The sequence below is a fragment of the Balaenoptera acutorostrata genome, chromosome 17 (assembly GCF_949987535.1).
Source record: "Balaenoptera acutorostrata chromosome 17, mBalAcu1.1, whole genome shotgun sequence".
Lineage (NCBI taxonomy): Eukaryota > Metazoa > Chordata > Mammalia > Artiodactyla > Balaenopteridae > Balaenoptera > Balaenoptera acutorostrata.
Genome location: NC_080080.1, coordinates 67,350,858 through 67,372,868, shown reverse-complemented (window position 1 = coordinate 67,372,868; position 22,011 = coordinate 67,350,858). Strand labels below are relative to the sequence as shown.

General features: G+C 36.9%; 1 protein-coding gene across 7 annotated transcripts in view; it reads right to left on the bottom strand.

Moving 5' to 3' along the window:
* Nucleotides 1–22,011, bottom strand: part of NCOA2 (nuclear receptor coactivator 2) — a 275,517-nt gene that overhangs the window by 241,400 nt on the left and 12,106 nt on the right. The window contains exon 1 of one of the 7 annotated variants that reach the window (XM_057531963.1): nt 4,326–4,348. The exons of the other annotated variants lie outside the window; for them this stretch is intronic. The gene's annotated coding sequence lies outside the window, so the exon portion shown is untranslated. Of the gene's footprint in view, nt 1–4,325; nt 4,349–22,011 lie in introns of those variants that run through there. 7 annotated transcript variants of the gene reach the window in all.

Below are 22,011 nucleotides of genomic sequence, written 5' to 3'. Positions count from 1 at the left end.
AGGTAAGGATTGCATAGACCAATATAGGATTCTTGTACACTTAAAACAGAGGCATCACATTTGTGGCAACATGGATGGACCTAGAGATTACCTTACTAAGTGAAGTCAGACAGAGAAAGACAAATATCATATGATACCGCTTGTACGTGGAATCTAAAATATGATAAAAAGGAACTTATTTACAAAACAGAAACAGACTCACGGACATAGAAAACAAACTTATGGTTACCAGGAGGAAAGGAGGGGGAAGGATAAATTAGGAGTTTGGGATCAGCAGATACAAACTACTACATATAAAACAGATAAACAACAAGGTCCTACTGCATGGCATAGGGAACTATATTCAATATCTTGTAATAATCTATAATGAAAAAGAATATATATGTATAACTGAATCACTTTGCTATACACCAGAAACTAACACGACATTGTAAATCAACTATACTTCAATTTTAAAAAAAATCAGAGGCATCAAATGGTTAGGAGCTCTTGTTCAAAATATACAGCTTGATTTTGTGGAAAAATATAAAAAAGAAATTTCACTTATAAAGATACTAAAAAGGTGGTAAGTGATTTATAGAAATTCCTGATATTCTAATAAAAAGATATTTTATTATCATGGCTATCAACAGAAACTTTGATTCTATGAGTACTAATCTGTAAAGTTGGGTTTTTTGATGTGTTTTTTTAAACCACATAAACACAAATCTACTACACTTGGGGAAATACATCAGTCCCAAGAGGACATAAGGACTACTGCAGCTTTTAAAATACATTCACTTCATTGGTTTCCTCAAAACCCTGAAAAGGAAATTCCCTATCACTTCGGGCCAACATCAGAGGACGTCATGAGTGAGCTATTCTAAAAACTGTTAAGTTTTTAAAAGTTCATTATTAGGTAATATAATAAAGTAGATTTCTTTAATGTTAAATTATCAAGCAAAACCCATTAGATTAAAAAAATAATAAATTTTCACAAATGTAGATTGTATAGGCATGTAATATTTTTATGGCATTAGGAAGAAAATTATACTGGGCTAAAAATTATCTTAACTATTTTATGTTATGTAATCCATTAAGCCAAAGAAAAGTGGAAAAATTAGTGAGCTAGATTACTGAGTTAATGGAGAAGGAAAATAAAACAAGGAAAGAAAAAAAAAAAAGGACAGACATAAGGGTACATTCATTTTGAAACCCTACAGACAAAAAAAAAAAAATTCCAAGCAGAATTTTAAACAGCATTTCTGGAAACCAAATTCTGTTCTAACACTCCACTCTAAAAGAGCTCAAAGGTCATCCACCCATATAAAAACCACTACTAAAGTTTTCTCAGTTACTGGAAAAGAAGGAAAAGGAATACTATATTTAATATAGAAATTAGAATTTAGCATTTTAATATGTGTTATGAAGTATTAAGAATTAATTAGGGGCTATGAAGAACTAAGCAATTGAGGAGCAATTCACAAGTAGAACCAACCCCCCACCCCAAAAATCCTACTCTTTTTCACAAGTGCCACATATGCTCGTTTTAAATCATTTTATGATTTAGCCTATGCCGCATCTGTGTCCTGGGAAGGGGGGAGAACAGCAGAATTCACACTCTTCTCATTGGCACTACCTCCATCATTTAAAGAAAGCATCCAAAACCATGGCTGTCCCAAAGCTTGTATTGTATGAACTGTACTAATATGCACAAATGCGTACACAACAAGTGCGAACAGTTTGCTGAGCTTTAACACGTAAACGTGCATTGCTACCAAAATTAACGTATACGTTTTCATCATTCCAGAAAGTTCCTTCATGACCCTGTATAGCCAATTCCTCACCCCCACCCCAGTCAACCTGTTGTCTGATTTCCATCACTATACCTTAGTTTTTCCTTTTCTAAATATATAATGGAAACATACAGTACTCAACTGTCTTCTTTTAATCAGCATTAACCTTTGTGAGCTCCACCCATGTGGTTGTTATGTTTATCACTATTTTGTACTTTTTTATTGCTGAATAGTATCCCATTGTATGAATATTACAATTTATTCAACCATTTACCTTGCTGATGGACATCTGGGTTTTTCCCAGTTTGGGGCTGTTATGAATAAAGCTCCTAAGAACACTCACATCTAAATCGTTTTGTGGACATGTGTTTACATTCCTCCTAAGTAAATGGTAATACAGTAAATACATATTAAAGAAACTTTCTAAGAAACTGCCAATCTGTTTTCCAAAGTGGTAGTGCAGCTGACACTCCCACCAGCAAAGAATGAGAGATCAGATTTGCTTCACATTCTCCCCTATACTTGTTGTCCGGTTGTTTTTAATTGAGCTAGTCCATTTCATTGTGGTTTTAATTTGCATTTCCCTGATGATTTATGATATTGAGCAGCTTCCCATGTGCTTATTGGCCATTTGCATATCTATTTTTTGTGAAGTATCTGTCTAAATCTTTCGAACATTTTTAAAATTTGGTTTCTTATTGTTAAGTTATAACTGGAGTTCTTCACATATTCTGGACACAAGTCTTCTGTATTATGAATATTTTCTTCCAGTCTGTGGCTTGCCTTTTCATTTTCTTAACAGTTTCTTTAGAAGAGCAGATGGCTTTGATTTTGATGAAGTCCAATTTATCAATTTTTTTCTTTTGTAGTTAGTGCTTTTTGTGTTCTAAGAAATACTCGCCTATCCCAAAGTTGGTATGATTTTGCCCTGTTTTCTTCTAAAGCTTCTATAGTTTCAGCTTTTATATTTAGGCCTGTGAGCCATTTCAAATGAAATTTTATGCAGATTATGAGGAAAAGGTCAAGAGGACAAAGTTCATTTTTTCTCATACAAATATTCATTGTTTTAACATCATCTGTTGATCAGAAAGCAACTGACCATATATGTATGGGTATATTTGCAAGTTCTATTCTGTTCCATTGATCTATATGTCTGTCATTATGCCAACACCATGCTGTCTTTATAATAAAACATAAAATCAGGTAGCGTAAGACCTCCTAGGTTGTTCTTCATTCTCAAAATAAATTCTAGCTATCCTAGGTCTTCTCATTTCCACAGCTTGTCAATTTATATATTTTTTTACTCACTGCTGAGTGGGAAAAAAGTAGCTTGGCAAACAATATTAAAAACAGAATCTCATTTTAGTTCAACCAAATCTATAAATAAAGGTACAAAAAAGAAACTCAACGTATATATAAAAACATGTAAAAGAATTCTCTCTAAAGTGTAAGTACAAGAGATTTTTTTCTTTTTACTGATCTGTATTTTCCAAAATTGGCAATTTTAAGGAAAAAGTTATAGGTAACTAATGGACATAAGCCCATCAATAACTTAAGGAGGGGGGAAAAAAGAACTGATGCTCAGTCATCCTATTTCTTCTCCCTTTATCTCACATATGATCTGTAAATGCAAAAAAAGGTACGAAATGATAAACTACAAACTATAGCTCTCCTTCGGAGAGAGGACTGTTGCGATAAGTATGAAGGAAAGACTTTCGCTTTTCATTTTATATACTTTTCTAATGTTTGTATTGTTACAATGACCATATTTTATATATCTAAGAAAAATTAAAATATTCATCAATAAAGATAAAATGTATGTATTTATTAGTTGAACTGAAGCACTGATGAAAATATTATCCTAGAGAATGACTACCCAACTCTATATCATTTAAATTATCAGCTAAAGAAAAGCCTTTTCTATATGTATAACTGAATCACTTTGCTGTACACCTGAAACTAACACAACAAGCTCCACTATAAAATACAAATTAAAAAAAATAAAAAATAAAAAGAAGAAGAAAAGAAAAGCCTTTGTTTGGCTAGGAATTGGCCTCTGGCATCAGGTGAGATAGCTGCTTCGGCAAGTCCAAAATGAATTCATCATTTGTACTTTGGAATCAGAAGCACCAGTAAATACTATTTCAGTAACTCCCCTAGGATAGCTAGAAATTAATGCTGAAGGCAAAAATAATGAGATTTAGAAGATAAAGGGCAATAATTCGATGTTGGAGATCGTATTGTTAAACATAAACAACATCACAGGTGATTGCGCCATCGCTATTGGTACTCAGCCCACATTTTGTAATACTGATTCAGACTTAGGGACTTATCACCAAATCAAGGTGAATCACTAACAGTAGTGATTCTTACACACCCAGGACAGTTCACAAACCTGCTCAAGTGTCAAACTACTTGAAGGTCATAGTACTCTCTCTGAGGAACTCTGGCCTTACAGAACAGCATTAAATGTCAATCCAGTTGACCCTTGAATGACACGGGGATTATGGGCGCAGACCCTCCACAGTAGAAATTCCACGTATAACTTACAGTCAGCCCTCCCTGCACACCGCTGGGTTCCTCGAGATCCGCGGTTCCGCATCCACAGATTCAACCAACCACCGACCCGGTTCCGCATCACAGATTCAACCAACCACCGACCCCGCAGTACTGAAATCCGCATAAAAATGGACATGCGCAGTTCAAACTCGAGTTGTTCAGGGCAATTGTATATCTAATTCCATCCTATAAACAAACCTATGACCAAGAGAAGATAAAACCATATTACAAACATGAAACATAGAATCTCTTGTGCTCACGAAGGAGCACTAGTGAATTAAGCATGAATTTGCCTACTAATACCCATTTGCTCTTTTCACTTTCACTTTATCACCTGCCGAGTATTGAGAGTCACCAAAAGCTTAAGGAAGAATCGTGAGAGAAGAAATTCAAGATGAGAACATTCTACACATTCACTTATTTGGGAAAAAAACCAAAACCCTTCCACTCAATTGTAACAATGAAATACCTCAGGCCACAAGTACGCTGTCTGAGCGCCATCATTCCTTAACATAACAATAGTGAAGAGGGCGTATGAGCAGGAACAGGGCAGGAGCAGAATAAGTATTTCCAAACACAGAATGCAGCGACAGTTTTCCAATACTCATCAGAAGGCACACTACCACTTCCTATTTTAGGAATAAGCACCCTCAAAATTTAAATAGGCCGTTAGTTGGTCTCCTTCAGGGAGAGTAACTAGTATTATCTAACATCTCTAACCTTTCTGAGCAGAACCCACAGTAAAAATATATTTTACACAGTGACTCAGTACATTCACACACACACACACACACACACGAGCATGTGTGCACAAGCGCCTACCTTTGTACTCACCCATACTTTGTGCAAATGCACTCTGAAATTTTTCTATTATAGTCTCTAGTTTTGTTTTTACTCTGGTTATAACCCACTAAAGTGATAACCCACTAATGGGTCATTAACCTACAGTTTGAAAAATCCTAATATAGAAGCAAGAAGGAAGGACATGAATAGATTTAACATCTTGGAGTTGTTAGATTATGAAATAAATACAAATGCAACGTTACTTTAAAGTTCTCTGGATGGATGGTACTTTATACTAAACTTCCATTAAAAATAGACCAATGAAATTCAATTTTCATAGACACAGGTAAAATCTACTCGCCTTAGCCCAAGGTAGCAGTGCTACAGATAAACACAGCACGTATTTAACACTACTTCCCATCAAAATGTTATTCAGGTATATCTTTCATCTTCAGTTAATGAACTCGAGGCCCAGGCTGGGAAAGAGCTGCCAGAAAAAGTCAATCTCAGAGTCACTGATGATGCAAGAGCTCAGCTGGCCTGCTCTTGACCTCTGAGCATCCCCCGAGCCTCAGCTAACATGGATGGCATGTCACCATCAATCTAAATTTTGAAAAATATATATTGATCTTCCACAAATGATGATAATGGGTTTTTCTGCAATAAATGTGCTTATACAATGTTTTCTTCTATACACCAAGACTGTGATCAACACAAAGAACAAAAAAGTGCTTTATGTATTTTTTAAGACCTATTAGTTAATCCAGCTCCCTAATGAGTCAAAATCCATACCAAGACATAACAAGAATATTAAGGAAGCACCGCTAATAATTCTTACATTGTGAATAACATGTACTCTTAAAGTCCTGATTACATGGAAACTTTTTAAAATATCTATCTTTTTTAAAGAAAACTTTATGTCCCACGTATTAGAAATCTCCTACAATTTTAACACATTTCTTTCACATAATTTAAAAAAGGAATAGTCTCATAGAGTTAATTTAATTAGGCATAAATAAGTAAAAATTAAATACCTAGTGTGTTACATTTATTAGTAGTATCCAAAGTATCCACTAAAAAGGATTAAAATCTAGTAACATTTTGCTTATCTTTGATCTGTTTGGAAATTTGAGCCATCTTTCTAATCGAAGTAGGTTGAACAGCTTTAAAAAAACAAAAACCCTTTACCACATATTTTCAAATAAAACTATCTTTCATGCTATTGCCTGATGAACTAAAAATTTTAGTCTAAAATTCCAGGCACTGAATTGCAAAGAATATTTCCCATTTCCACAGTACTGCAAGTAGAAATATGTAAATTAGTTCATGGGCAGAATCATTAATTTAGATAAAAAGTAAAAACACATTAACTGAACACCAAAAATGTGACAGTTCTTGCACAAAATCTAAGATGAGACAGCTGCTACCACTGGAGCTTATAAATCCAAATTAAATGGGCAAAAAGGCAGAGAATTTTAATTCTTCTGTTTTCCAAGGAAATAACAAGTCTGATAGTCAGTGGTCCAATCTCTAAACTAACAATGATAAGTCTGACTCTCACTTCGCTGATATTGGCCTAATTATCAGAGCCAAAATCATAGCTGGGGTTTGGGTAGGAAGCAAAAATTCTGACCCACAGAACCACAAGAGATCAAGTGAAATGGATTACCGCTGGTTATCTATTTCCTGGAAGATCTGGGTCAGTAACGACAGCCTTAACAGATACTGCTTACACCCTTTATCAACAGCCTTGAATAAAATAACCACAAACTAATTCTAAATAAGATCTAAATAATTACTTAGCAATGATTAAATATGCAGACCGTCAAACATTCTTAAATATTATTTTAAATATTTTATATATCAGTTGTTGAAAATTTGACAGGGAAATTTGGCTCTAAGTTGAGAGAAACAGAATCATGTGTAAAAATGAGAAGAGACACCAGCATTTCTGAACACCTACCCAACGCCATTATAATGTAGCAGATCAATGCATGTCTCTGCATAGTTGGCTGAAGTATCAATTGCATGCAAAATGAAATGGGGGGGCGTGGGGGGCTGGAAGAAGTCCATCTTTTCAAGGGAGAGAGTTCAAAGCTTTCAGTACACTCTCAAAGGGATCTGGCAACACAAAAAATAATTTCACTGATTTCTTACATAATCCTGAGGAGTTTATTATTACTTCAAAAATGAGGAAATTGAGACTCAACTAATTTAAAACTCTTTCCCAAGGTCAACTTTTATTTTCCCAGTAAAATAAAAGCATATGAGAATGCAAGTTATTCTGGTTCCAAAGTCCCAGCTCTTTACCTCCTATGCTAAAAAATGACAACATAAGATGAAGAAACTGTTATTCAATCAACATTGCAAAGAGCAACCTGATGGTGCTGACTTATAATAATAACAACAACAACAATAATAATAGCGAACATCTATTAACCCTAACTATGTACTAGGCACGGTTGTTAGTGCCCCATTTAGTCTTCTCAATAATAGAACCAGATGACACGACACATTATTATGATTCCCACATAGCTCCTCGGTGGCAGAGCTAGGTTTCAAACCCAGGCCGTTCTGGCTCCTCAGACTCTGCCCTTAACCACTATGTGAGTGACCTTCATCTCATGAGGACCCGAGATTAAAGAGTAAGGGTGGAAAATGGAAGAAGGCTTTCCTAAATAAATTTCTTTTTAAGTAGTATTTTAGAAGATAATTATTACATGATAATTCCTCCTTATTTTAGCTAAAATGCAATAGCATGTAAGCCTTAGTTAAATCAAAAATAGTTTTAGGAACAATTTTCTGGTTCCTAAGACTTGCATAAACTCAAAGCATTATCCCCATCTCCTATCTAGGAAATCTATCGTCTTTCACTATAATACTTAATTTGATGAGTACAGGAGAAATCCTATGTTTAGAAATGTTTATTCAACAGGTACAGCCTATGACAGGAGAATCAAAGTTCTCAAAATCCCTAAAAAAGACTTGTGAAGTGCTTTCACTCAACCTTTCTAAAGCCCTAGCAGAAGTATCCCTTTTCTATGAATGGGTCTGGACAAAAAGCATTATTGCTTGATGGAGTCATCAGACCGCCTATCCTCTACATAGCTGTAGTTCATGTTATCACTGGTATTTTATCTGTTTCCGCCACAATTTTACTTAACTGGGGACAGTCACTGGGAAAAATGAACCCCAAGGAAAAACATCTTCTTCATGCCAACTAAGAATCTTTAAAAGTTACGTATTAAAATCAGCAACAAAACAGAGTAATCTGTCTTTATCCTCTACATAATACTCTGAGCAACTTAACTTTTGATTCCATCAATTATTTCCCTGTGACGCTCTAGTTATTAGCTTGCACATCAAATAAAACTTGAATAAAGATGACCAACTGCTGGTTACGATTGAAATGCTGTCTTCTCACATTAAATCCCCATCAAAGGATATAAAAGTGTCAATAATTATGAAGTTTGTATATAACTCACCAAGGTTCAAAAAAAGGCAGTTGGATTAGTTCCGTTTTGAATATGCAAACATGAGTACTCACCATACAGTTTGTGCCTTCTATATATAAGATAGGAAACAAATGTCAAGTAGGTTCTTAACGTGAGGAAAAAAAATGAAAAGTATCAGTAATGCCGTGAGTCAAGTGCAGCCTAAACTGAACCATAACTCACTACATATGTAAAAGCTTTAAAATTATCTTTCGGTCTCAGTTTCTTTAGTAAAGTCACATGAATTACTTACCATTTACCTATACACTTCACATAACTTATTAAAATGAGATCCTACTAGGTTCCACTAGGAATCAGTTTTAGGACAAGTTTAATTCTCTCTGTCCCTCAAGACAAATTCTAATTCATTCTCCGCTCTCCTCCTCTTCAACTCCTCCCCCAAGGGCCCCCCCCAATACACACACACTTTAAGTTCCAAACGACACAACACAAATAAGACTTATTTTCACAAGACTTATGAACTGAACTGAATGAATAAGCATTTTCAGAACTCTAATGAAAAACTGATGAACTCATAAAAGTGCTAACAAAAGATCAAGATGAAAAAAAAGAAATTAATTACATGGGACTGAGTGAACTGATGAGGATGAGTATAATTTTTGTGACTTTCTGTCTGAATTAAAAAAAAAAAAAAATCCCACAAGGACTCAGAGGAAAAGAATATACAAATCAATTTTCACTGCAAAGTAAAGGAGCTGTTACAGTGGAGGATTACTGGACTGAATGTCAATGTTATGACATAGTATAAGTGTGTTTCATGTTTGGTAATTGCAATCATTGTTGCTTTTGTTGTGGTCATCCATGTACAATGCTTGGTGTCAGTCTATCTATCTCTTGTAAAAATAAAATACAGTGTGTGTGTGTGGGAAAAAAAAAAAAAAAGAATTCCACTTTCAAACTAATTTTTTTTCATTCACTCAACAAATTCATCACCATCTACAATGTGCCAGGCACTGTGCTGGGCCAAAAAGACAAGGTCCCTGCCCTCTAGAGTTCAGACTTCAGCGTGATTATTAATCTAATGTCCACCTTCCCTGGACTACACGCCTGCTATTGGCACCCCTTTAGTAGCAAGGGGTTCACTCTGTGAGCCTAACAGCAATGTTCTATGATGATTCCACCACGAAGCAAAACATTTAAGAAACTGAAGAGCCCAAGATTTTGTTCCTTCAGTCAGCACTGGTTAATTCATATATTAACACATGAAATTCTGTTCTTTATAAAACTGCTTTATAGGATGGAATGATATGATCTGGGGTTTGCTTCAAAATGGGGGAGAGGGACTCCCTGGTGGTCCAGTGGTAAAGAATCCACCTTCCAATGCAAAATGGGGGAGGGGAGAGGTAAAGGTAACAGAGGAGTTGGTTCATAGGAGATCATCATATATTATTTTTTTTTTTAATTTTTTTTTATTTATTTTTTTTTTTTTAATTTATTTATTTTTTATTTTTGGCTGTGCTGGGTCTTCGGTTCGTGCGAGGGCTTTCTCTAGTTGCAGCAAGTGGGGGCCACTCTTCATCGCGGTGCGGGGACCGCTCTTCATCGCGGTGCGCGGGCCTTTCACTATCGCGGCCCCTCCCGTTGCGGGGCACAGGCTCCAGACGCGCAGGCTCAGCAGCTGTGGCTCACGGGCCCAGCTGCTCCGTGGCATGTGGGATCTTCCCAGACCAGGGCTCGAACCCGTGTCTCCTGCATTAGCAGGCAGATTCTCAACCACTGCGCCACCAGGGAAGCCCCATCATATATTATTATTCTGTCCACTTTTACATAGATTTAAACTTTTCCATAGTAATTTTTTTACCTGTAAAAGACCTTTAGCCAATACCAAAAAGAATTAATTTCAGGAATTTCAGGAAGCTGCACAGAAAGACAGCACATGAACAATGGGGGTATTTGAATGTACTTTATTTAATCCACCATGGGATCCTGAATCATAATCCTAATTATAAATAACAAGTTTCCACCGTTTCAAACTGTTCATTTGTTAAACTGAAGGTAGTACTGCTAATCTCTCTCACTGAAAATATCCTAGGAGCCTGTGATAATGGAGAACCCTACAAAGGTACCAAGTTGGTGCTATAGAGACACTAATACTAATCATGGAAAAGTATTTTCCTATTTTCTTTTCCCCCAGTCTCACAGATGATGAAATGGGGTTGTTATTGCAACACCATACAATTACCAAATGTAAAATAGTGTTGTTTAAGTTATTCAAGCTTATAGAGGTAATAGCAGAAATGAAAAACTGAAGCTGAGTAATGAAGTATGTAGTATAGGGATCAAAGCTAGATGATTTTTTAAATATAACACAGTTTACTTGACATTTCTCAACCTCTGAAGCTCTCGTTTAGAGTCAACAGCTGGTCCAAATACCATACCATTTAGGATCTCATGGCTATATTTAAATGTGACCATAACCACAACAAATAATATACGTAATGGCATTTTACAGGCTGTAAAGAATTTAATCTGTAATTTCTCATTTGGTCTTCACAAAATCCTGTGAATTAGGTGAGTTACGTGGGAATGTTTCTGAAAACTAAGAATCTGCCTATGCCTCCAACTATGGGAAGAGGAGCCAGAACTGGTCCCAAAACATCTAAATCCAAATTCGTTTCACTTTCCATCACCCCAAGCTGCTACTGATGAAGGAGTTTATTATTTCATTAAAGACACAAGACCTAAATACATACCAAAACATTAGAACATGAGATAAGCTATCAGTAGCCAAATGTGTGGTCTGGCTAGTTAAGTACTGATGAAGACCAGGAAGGGAGAAAATCATCAATGGGCCAAGATACTGGTAAAGGGGTGTTAGAGTCAATGTCATGTAAGCCATAGAGAAGCCCACCTGACATTAGTAGCTCTATCTGCGTAGAGCACTTTCACAAACGAGAAACTTTCAAGTTTGTAACTGGATTGAAATAATAAGTTAACTGGCTAGAATAAAGGGTTGTAAAAGCATACGGTGAGGCTTACATTTAAAATACATTGTTTTGCACAGCAAAGGAAACCATTAACAAAACGAAAAGGCAACCTACAGAATGGGAGAAAATACTTACAAATCGTACATCTGATAAAGGATTAATATCCAAATATATAATGAACTCATAACTCAACAGAAAAACAATCTGACTAAAAACTGGGCAGAGGAACTGAATAGACATTTTTCCAAAGAAGACATACAAATGGCCAAAAGGTACATGAAAAGGTGCTCAACATCACTAATCACCAGGGAAATGCAAATTAAAACCACAATGAGATGTTACTTCACACCTGTTAGAATGGCTGTCATCAAAAATACAAGAGATAACAAGTGTTGGTATGAACGTGGAGAAAAGAGAACCAACCCTTGTGCCCTACTGGTGGGAATGTAAACTGGTGCAGCCACTACGGAAAACAGCGTGATGTTTCCCCCCAAAATTAAAAACGGAACTACCATATGATCCAGCAATTCCACTTCTGGGTATGTATCTGCAGGAAATGAAATCACTATCTCAAAGAGATTATCTGCACCCTCACGTTCATTGCAGCATTATTTACAAAAGCCAAAACGTGCAAACAACCTAAGGGCCCATGGACAGGGTAAATGAATTTTTAAAATGTGAGATAGACTGATAGGTAGGTAGATAGATAGATAGACCCAATGGAATATTATATATTCCATTATCACATAGATATATGATATATATATATATTATTAAGCCATAAAAAAGAAGTTATTCCTGCCATTTACAACAACATGATGGACCCTGAGGGCATTATGCTAAGTGCAGTAAGTCAGACAAAGACAAATACTGTAGGATCTCACTTACATGTAGAATCTAAAAAAAATGAACTCATAGAAATAGAGAACAGACTGGTGGTTCTTGGTGGAGGGGCAGGGAGGGGTGCCGCCACAGGGGGAAATGGGTGAAGGCGGTCAAAAGATACAAACGTCCAGTTATAAGATAAATTCTGGGGATGTTATGTCTAGCATACTGACTATAGTTAACATTACTATATATTTGAAAGTTGCTGAGAATAAATCTTAAAAGTTCTCACCACAAGAAAAAAAAATTGTTAAGTATGTGTGGTGATGGATGTTAACCAGACTAATTATAGTGATCATTTTGCAATATAGGCATATATCAAATCATTACGTTGTACACCTTAAATTAATACCATAGTATGTGTCAATTATAGCTCAATAAAACTGGAAAAAAATTTTAAATACACATTTTGTTTATTTCAACAAGGAAGGAAAGGAACAAAGAAAGAGGTCTTGGTCCCGATGTGATAAAAGTCACGGAAGACCAGGGAACACAAATATTCCATGTTGGGAAGGCTTGAGTATTTGTCACTCCAAGCCCACCAACAATATCTAGAACACACATGCAGCTCCTCAGATATTGTTGCTCATGAATTTGAGAATATGAAACAGGGAAGCAAGTTAACACATATCTATTCTGAATGAAAATTACAGTTTATCTGTAAAAGTGAGTCTGAGCCAAGTCAAAGCATGGACGAATTTCTTTCTCAACAGACCAAGTTAGTAAATTGGTGCGCACCAACTGGTAAATTACTAAATGATATCACATGCTCCAGAAGGGTTAATACAACTGATTCAGAAAAAGCAGTTTGTCCCCCAGAGACACATTTTCTCACCTTGATTCACTGTAGAATCAGCTGTGTTAATAATAATGCTTTGCAATTTTATACCACTTCTCCTGCTAAAAGCTCAAGTATGAGCTGATATGGTACATCACAAACTACACAGATGGTACTCCACAGTTTCCACAGCTCTGACTGAATAGCTCATTTGACTTACTAATAAATGTTCCTATTTCAAGATTAAAAACAGATATGAAAAATTAAGGAAAATGGGAGAAAGAGAGTAAATTTTCATATCCAATTCAGTGGCATCTAGCTGAAAAGGTAAACACTAAACAGAGTACCCAGAGCACAAGACAGTTCCTTCAGATGATAGTGCACACAGGTGTCTGCTTCCAGAAAAGTCCCGCCAAGCCACCAAGCTACTGGGGAATGAAGCGAGGACTAGGCAATAAAGAGGTTGTACTATTTCCTATGTGAATGTGCAACAATCACACCTAAAAGGAAAAATTCTCTCCAAGGAGGAGCTAGACCTGCAATTATCTTGTCCTTCTGTTTTAGTCCGTTAACCTGTAACTACTCACTGAACGTAGACACATGGTCAGAAGCTTGACAAGAAGTGAAGTGACATATCAGCCTAAAGCATTAACAGGGTTACTGAGACTTATAAAGCATATTTAATTGGACTCCTTCAAACCAAACATTTGTAAATGGCTATACTCTATATGGAGAGGTAGACTACAATCATCCTAGAACTTTCCTTTATGCTGTTCACAAATGCTCTGCTCATACTCTACTAATAAGAGAAGGCGTTTATTCCTCTGAACTTCAGGAACAGAGCTTCTAAATGTCCTTCACTGGCAACTATATCTAACTACCTCATCTCTCCCTGTGGATCTGGAAATTCCCCATTAGGGAATTTAGCTATATAAAGTTTTACATCATCTCTGGGTAAATCATTGTACTCCATTTGTGTAGTAAACGTGGGCAAACACAACTAAATACAGGCATCCTCCATTATGTTTTGCAAAATGTGAACTGATCCATGGAACAGACCAGATCTTGAGAAATTCTGAGGCAGCTTATCCCTATGAAAAACAAAACTATTACCAATGATCAGATTTAATGAAATTGTAAAATGGAGACCACCGAGGTAGAGAGAGGCTACAGAGACTTGCTTTCCTTGGTGACTGAAGTGGTTTTGCAGCATCTACTTAAAGAATTATATTCAAGCTCCAAGAAAAACAAACACCTGATTTTGGTGAGTTATGTACAACCATTCTTAGCAAGAGCTTCTTTTTTTTTCTGATAAAACTACTGTATTTGAAGCCACAGTCTGAACTGGTCAAAAGTGACATTCAAGTCTTATGTAGTAATTTTCTCAAAAGAAAAGGGGTTTTAAATTATAATCAAAACCAGTCAAGCGATTCCAACATTGAGCTCCCATTAGATATTCCTAAGAAACCTAAGTTATCCCTTTGCAGAGAATACCATTGTCCACTTACTTCTAAGACCAGCACTTAGATATGTCAAGCAAACATTCAATCTCCCATGTTAATGAAATGTGAATTTTATGTATTTTATATTTCTGGTATTTTCAATATGATAATTAAAATGTTCCACCACCTCTGAGTAGTTTTAAAAATACTGCCCAAAATTTCTCCAAAACATAAGGAGCTTTAAGTCTCTTGATTTAAATCACCCTCCTCTCCATCTCTTGCATAAAACAGCACTACCAGCTTGGAACCACATGGATTTAACAAGGACAAGAAAGTTGGCAGACCAACATTCAGCTAGTCTTTGTCCTCTCTCCCCACCCCCGCCTGTTGAGAACCACTGAATTAGAACTACTAGGGGCTAAAATGCTTTGTGATTATATCAATAATAATAATCATTCTGTAATCAGAGTAGTAGCCCATTTACTCTAAACGGTTGATAATGACAAGACAGTTTATAACGTATCCTTACAGACTCTATAATACAGAATGCTGTGTGACCCTTTGCATTTCTGGAACATGTATTAATTAATAAAGAAAGATGGTTAAAGAAAACTTGACCACAAATAATCTTGAATACCTAGGTGGTTCTAGTCTTCAGTATTAACTTCCTAAATAGTTCCTTGAATCATCCTCAATTTGCATTTAAAATAATCTTCTCTGAACCACAATCCCAAATAACTAATCAAGATCTATCAAACACCAATTACGGTCAAATACTGATCACTGAAGGAGACTCAGAGTAATCATAACAACAGTGGACATTTAAGGAAACTGGGGCACAAGGTCACGCTTGTTCAAGCGATGCAGGTAGACCACAATCCAGGCAGTGTGGCTCTTAAGTGCTAGTCCCAACTGACCTCACAGAATGAAATAAATAAATTAGTAAACCTCCTGCATTCAAGAAACTCCTGAGTTTGCTGGCGCGTAATATTAACAACCTCCAACAGAACATTCCACACATTTTTAGGGGATTCTCTAAGAAAGATTTTACAACCTTTCTTTCAAGACCATGGACGATTTTACTTTTATTTTATCCTTAAAACTGAAATGCCTTTTTCAAAACATAAGTCTGTGGCTGGTGCTACATAAAATGTCATTAGTTACTTCAGCGTGCGGTTTTCTTATCTTTCTGCTACTGAGAAACTTCTTAATGTGTAAGAGTGCGCTCAAATAGTACACACAGACTGACAAGGGATAGTCTTGCCTGGCCATCTCCACACTGATTGTCACTAACACCCTACTTCTTCTCACGTTACTGAGACTCCTAGTGGCAAGGAGGGTTCCCCACCTGTCTCAGGACCTAGAACTAGACCTTCAAGTCTGGCTCCCCACCTTATCTATCAGGGTCACCTTAAGAGTCTCTTTAAAAAAGCAGACATCCACCCACCCATACTTTTGAACATCACAATGAGACCTTGGAATTTCCATTTTGATAAGCGAGGTAGACTATTTGTGCACTCTGAAATTTGGACTAGAGACTTAGACTAAAAACTCTATCATCAGTGCTTCCAGCATATGAAAAGCAACACCTTTTAACAAAAAGCTGCCTTAATCTATAAAATGATCTGCTGAAGCAGCACCATTCTGGTGCTTTCAGAGAGAACTGTGTTAATTATTACCCGTACCATGAGCAGCTTTCAGGGCTAACTCCCTAGAAATGTTTCTGGTAAAACAAACAGTCCAAAAATATATGGCATTATCATTTAATCAAGAGTTCTACACAGTAAATACATGAATAGCAAAGAAAATAACAGAAAGAGGCCACATTTTTTTTCTCTATTTGGTAAAAAAATAATTCTAGAATTTAAAGAAAAATTTTAGAAAGATTAACTAATGCCCTGCAATCCTCCTTAGTGATAAACAGAGAATCCTTTACCAGAAGATTTCTTTAAAATCACCTAATTCATTTTGGCTTCATTAATAATTAAACCTTCTATTGGATCCTCACCACTCTTTGAGGCAAACAAGTATAATCCCCATTCAACAAAAACGGAAATTGGCACTCACACACATTAAATCACTTGCTCAAGGTGACAGGTCCAGCCACAGGCAGTATGTACTTAATCATTATTAAACTTATTTTTAAATCATACAAGATTTCCTCTGCTTTTAAAAAAAAGTCTATAAATTTTTATCAGAAAGTTCTTCTAAACATCTAACTAAAATCGCATCAGATATAGTTTAGGAACCATACCTTTTATGGAACTAAAGAACTGCTGCTCATTATATCTCATATTGAATCACTTCATGTATCTCAGAAACAATAAATCCTCCTTCCACTCTTCTTTCAAAGGAAAGGACAGCAACACTTCAACTTAGCCTGTCACAGACAATGGCTGCCAAAGATGATCACATTTCTCATCCCACATGCTCTTCTTCTAATTCAACTTTTAACATACCTCCCAGGCTTCCCTGGTGGTGCAGTGGTTGAGAATCCGCCTGCCAATGCAGGGGACACGGGTTCGGGCCCTGGTCCGGGAAGATCCCGCATGCCATGGAACAACTAAGCCCGTGTGCCACAACTACTGAGCCTGTGCTCTAGAGCCCGCGAGCCACAACTACTGAAGCCTGTGCGCCTAGAGCCTGTGCTCCGCAACGAGAGAAGCCACCGCAATGAGAAGCCCGTGCACCACAACGAAGAGCAGCCCCCGCTCACCGCAACTAGAGAAAGCCCGCGTGCAGCACCGAAGATCCAACACAGTCAAAAATAAATTAAAAAAAAAAAAAATTCCTCCCAAGGAGAGCTGGGATCTGGGGAGGCTTGTGACTAAAGCCTAAGTGACTCTACGTGACTTCTGAGGCTAAGTCATAAGAGGAGATACAGCTTCCTTGAAACTCACTCTTTGAACCCCAGCCGCCATGCTGTTAGGAAGCCCAAGCAGATGCAAAGAGGCCATAAGTAGGTGTTCTAGCCTATAACTTCGCTGAGGTCCCAGCTAACAGCCTACATCAAACACCAGGCATGTAAGCGAGCAAGATTTCAACTGATTCCAGCGCTGAGCCATTGACTCAGTCCTGGATCTGAGTCTTCCAAGCTGAGACACAGGACATCACGGAGTAGATAACTATGAGTAGATAAACTGTGTCCATCATGCCTTTTCCCAACTTGACCACAACAATTGTGAGCAGAATGCCACCAAGTTTCAGCTGGTATATTATTCAGCAACAGTAAACAAAACTCTCTAACTCAGAAAACAAGCAAGAAATGAAAAGGAGACAAAGAATAAAAAAGTTTTTTTCTGAAGGCTCAAAATAAATATCCCCAGTTCTATGCTCTAAAGATTACTCACTTTACTGATAAGAGTCTGTCAGATTCTCACGCAGATCTTACTAAAAGTGCATGTAAAATAAGAGGAATTAGAAACATACTATATAATATTTTCTATCTTCACCCTAAGCACGTCTCTCTTTAGAATGCCTTTTCTCCTCTCTGATGAAATCTCCATGAGCCCTTGAGGCTCAAATCAAACAGTACAGCAGCTTTCCTCATCTCACAAAATGAACTGTTTGCTTCTATAAAATGTCTGTCCAGCCCTTCTAATACAATTTTCTATTCTAAAGCATATATTGCACTGTAATTACTTGTCCACATGTCTCTTTCCTCCCCTAAACTGTGAGACCTTAGAGGATAGGGCCTGTTTCTTTTTTAACCTTTGTGTTCCCAACTCCAAACCCACGGCAGGTAAAGTGCAGAAAATCAGTAAGGAGAAAATGGACTGTTATTTACATTTAAAAAAAATTTTTAAACATACAGATATACAAAAAGTAACATCCAGTGAATAGACAGAAAAAGGCAAGTCTAGTAGTTAAGCTAGAGCTTGGTAGTGAGGGGTCTATGGTTTACAGTGACTTAGTGGAGAGACAAACAGATCAATACCTTAAAAGATCTCATGGACACTGAGTGAATTTTAGCCCAAGTCAGTTTAGTAAATAAGGAAATACTACGCATTTTTAAAGTATTTTCTCCTAAATGACTAATGTTAAATTTTGAGGTGCTCAAAGGAATAAAAACCAGAACCAGAAAAATTAGCTACACGAGACCTCATGTGCTGAATGTTTTGTATAGCCACTCTTTTACAGTAATACGACTTTCTTTATATTATTTTTGCCCACTCCCACTGCCTACCCCTGGCCACCTGTCCTTAATGCCCCTGTTTGGTTACATTTCAGAACTCTGAAGTACTTTCCTCCCAGCTGACCCAAACTACTACCATATCTGTTTGGGACGTAGCACAGAGCCACTGAGAAACAACCACAATACTATCTGTCCAACCCTCTCCAACAGGCCAATGTTTTTTTTCCTTTTGTTTTTAATTTAGTTTGGTTTATTTTAATAAGCCCTTCAAGCACCTTCTGCAAGCTTGAGCAAAGACATTCATGAATATATTTCTTTTAAACCACACTAATGTATTATTTATCTTTTTTATTAATTGAAGTAAAGTTGATTTACAATGTTTCCACCGCCAACACTGGTTTTAAAAAAAAGCAGTACAATACTCATAAAATGGCAAGAACAAGGAGGATATCCCTTAGTACGTCTGTAAGCCATTTCAGAAAAGTTTTGCAAAAAAACAAAAATCAGAAAATGGGATTTCTGAGTCATTTAAATTCCAGTCCCCTCAAAACTGCCCTGATTTGTTAATTAAAAAGGCCTACGTACAGTCCCACTTTTCTTCCCATTGTTGACATCTCTCATGTGTCTCCTAAGCTGCCACACTCCAAAAAACCCCAGGAAACTATTGTCTCTATAATGTTACTCCAAAGAAGTGTTTGATATAAAAGCTTTCTATTTAGCCAAGGGTGCTATGAAATGAATGTCTCAATCTCAACCCCCCTCCTGTTCCTAAAACAGAAATCTACTACTTCCTAGGAGGAAAAAAGTCCTCCAACTCTCTGACTGTAAGCGTTCTCATAGGCGGGTATTACCTCTGTGTTTGCACCTCTCACAGCGTTACTTTTATGCATCTCCTTGTGATGTGTTTGTAGAAAGTATGTCTAGGCCCCAACCTACAGAGACTTTAGAAGGGGCAATGCCGAGGAAACAGCCTAAGATGCTACTATCTCAAGCAGTGAGTTCTCAACAGTTATGCTCTTCTTTAGCCCCGATCAAATCCATTAACATATTTAACAATTTAATTTCTTAGCACTTCTGGAGAAACTGAAGTCTAAACACTGAAAAGGCTGGTTGAACAAAAATGTGAATGCATTTAACATTACTGAACTGTACACTTAAAAATGGGTAAGATGGCAAATTTTATATGAATTTTACCACAATTAAAATTTTAATTAAAAAAAATAAACACTTTTTAAAAAGCCAACATCTAAAGAACCACAAAACCAACAAACAAAAACTAGGGGAATTACTGAGTATTAACAGAGACTACAGACCCAAATGCAATGCAGGAGCTTGATTAGATCCTGGTTTGAAACCCATGGCTGTAACAGTTTGGAGGTAACAGGGAAAATTGAAAGAAGACAGTTGATACTTGATGATATAAGTTTTCTTAGATTTAAAACAAAGTTTTATTAGGTTTAATAGCTGTATTGTATGTTATTACCTAAGTAATGCCTTTATTTTACAGCGACGTGCTTTATGAATAAAGGGTCATGTGTAACTTACTTCCAAATAGTCCACGCCACACACACACATACATACACACACATACACAAACACACACACAGAGCGGGGAAAGAGGGAGAAAGAAAAAGCACACACAACACTGAAATAGCTGTTATTTAACCACTTGTTCTACCACATTATGGAAGTATCACAGGAGCTAAGAAAAAGAGAGACATATGACACTGCCCATCCCAAAGCCCCGCCCTGCTTTTCCACGGGGGTTGTATACCATTTCTACTACTTAATATATAATTGGTTGATGAAAGAATCTGAACAGATGACAGACAGATCGCGTTCTTATTCTGCAAATAAAATGACCCCACAAAGTAAAAAAATTACTGTTTAAGTAGAGATTTGGGAAGAGGGTTGAGAATACTTTTCCAGGTCTTGTCACAAATATATATTAATGTGTGGCCCGCAGGGGCTTTGTTCTTTTGATAGTTGTAGAATTTCATTACTTATCTATTGAGACATCAGCCCTTCAAGCGATACTTTCATTCTCTTTTTGATCACTTCTTCAATTGAAGTATTTAAGTGCCGACCCTATACTTTGCGTTTGGTTTTGTTTTATTACCTTTCCAGAACTACTGAATTTCCCCAAGGTTTTCTTTACCTTTTTTCTCCTCTTTCCACTATAAACTGAGATTATTAATCCCTCTTCCCATTACAGTGTCAAAATATTCTGCAGGGGAAAAGTTAATAAGTCTGGGTGCAGAAAATGTTCAGTTTTACTGAGGCAACAACGTCAAAAATTTAAGTCTTTATTGTTTCTGATTCGAAGGTAAGTGGACTTCCTTTCTTGTTCTACAGAAAATTTTTTTGTAAAATCTGTAATCAATGTAATAAGCAACTGACTAATAACCTTTGGATATTGTTGGATTCCATCTCTCTTTTTGTTTTGATTGTATACTTTGCTGTTAACTGAGATCAATAATATAAACCCCCAGCAAACTGAGTTTTATATCAAAGAACTGCTTCTTAAATTTTAGACTAACTCATTAGTTTTCTCTAGGCAAATCAAAGAGCACGAGCTCGCGTGGTCAACACATGTTCACAGCAGGCCAGGAAGAACAGACTGGCAGGTACAAAGGCTCATGCAAAGAGCAGAAATGGGGGAAGCGGCTTTGTGGCAGACCCATCTAGTAAGCGTCTGGGAATGTCATTCTGTAGTGAGTGGGGGGACTTATATTATTATAAAAGGGATATTTTGGAAAGATCAGTCTATTAATGACTTAACAGTACAGAAGGAGAATTTAAGTCAGCCCAAAATACAGTTTAAAAAGGAGAGACTTTAAGCTGTTCTGTATACTATTTGGGAGGAGAGGGAAAATGAATGAAAAAATACATATATGTGGCCTTTCCTGGTGGCACAGTGGTTAAGAATCCGCCTGCCAATGCAGGGGACACGGGTTCGAGCCCTGGTCCAGGAAGATCCCACACGCTGCAGAGCAACTAACCCCACGCGCCACAACTACTGAGCCTGTGCTCTAGAGCCCGCGAGCCACAACTACTGAGCCCACGTGCCACAGCTACTGAAGCCCGAGTGCCTAGGGCCCGTGCTCCGCAACAAGAGAAGCCACCACAATGAGAAGCCCGCGCACCTCAACGAAGACCCAACGCAGCCAAAGATAAATAAATAAATTTATTTTAAAAAATACATGTATGTG